Source organism: Orycteropus afer, unplaced genomic scaffold, assembly GCF_000298275.1.
Source record: "Orycteropus afer afer isolate SDZICR_OR568_19922 unplaced genomic scaffold, OryAfe1.0 scaffold00689, whole genome shotgun sequence".
NCBI lineage: Eukaryota > Metazoa > Chordata > Mammalia > Tubulidentata > Orycteropodidae > Orycteropus > Orycteropus afer.
In genome coordinates, this window is record NW_006922276.1 from 46,815 (window position 1) to 47,297 (window position 483).

The following is a 483-nucleotide window of genomic DNA, read 5'->3' on the forward strand; positions in this document are numbered from 1 at the left end:
CTTCGTTCCTTGGCTAGTAAACCATCTTCATAGGGTGTTCTTCTTCCCTTGTGTGTCTCTGGGTCTATTTAGAAGTGATTAGGATAGCATAGTGCCTAAGGCACTTGACTGCTAACCAGAAAGCTAGAGGTTCAAACCCACCAGCCACTCCTCAGAAGGAAGGTTGGGCAATCTACTTCCGTAGTGATGATGATGTTGTTGTTGTTGTTATTTGCCGTCGAGTCGACCCCGACCAAGGAGGGGTTGCTATGAGTCAGGGCCAACTCGACAGCACATAACAACAGGGTTAGGATCTACCCTACACTGGTGTGACCTCACTGACATAACAAAAGAAACCCTCTTTCTCTAAACAGAATCATAGTTATAGGTAGAGGGGTTAGGATTTCAACACATATTTTGAGAGACACTGTTCAATCCATAGGAGCTCTCTGGTAGTGCAGTGCCTAAGACACTTGACTGCTAACCAGAAGCCTGGTGGCTCAA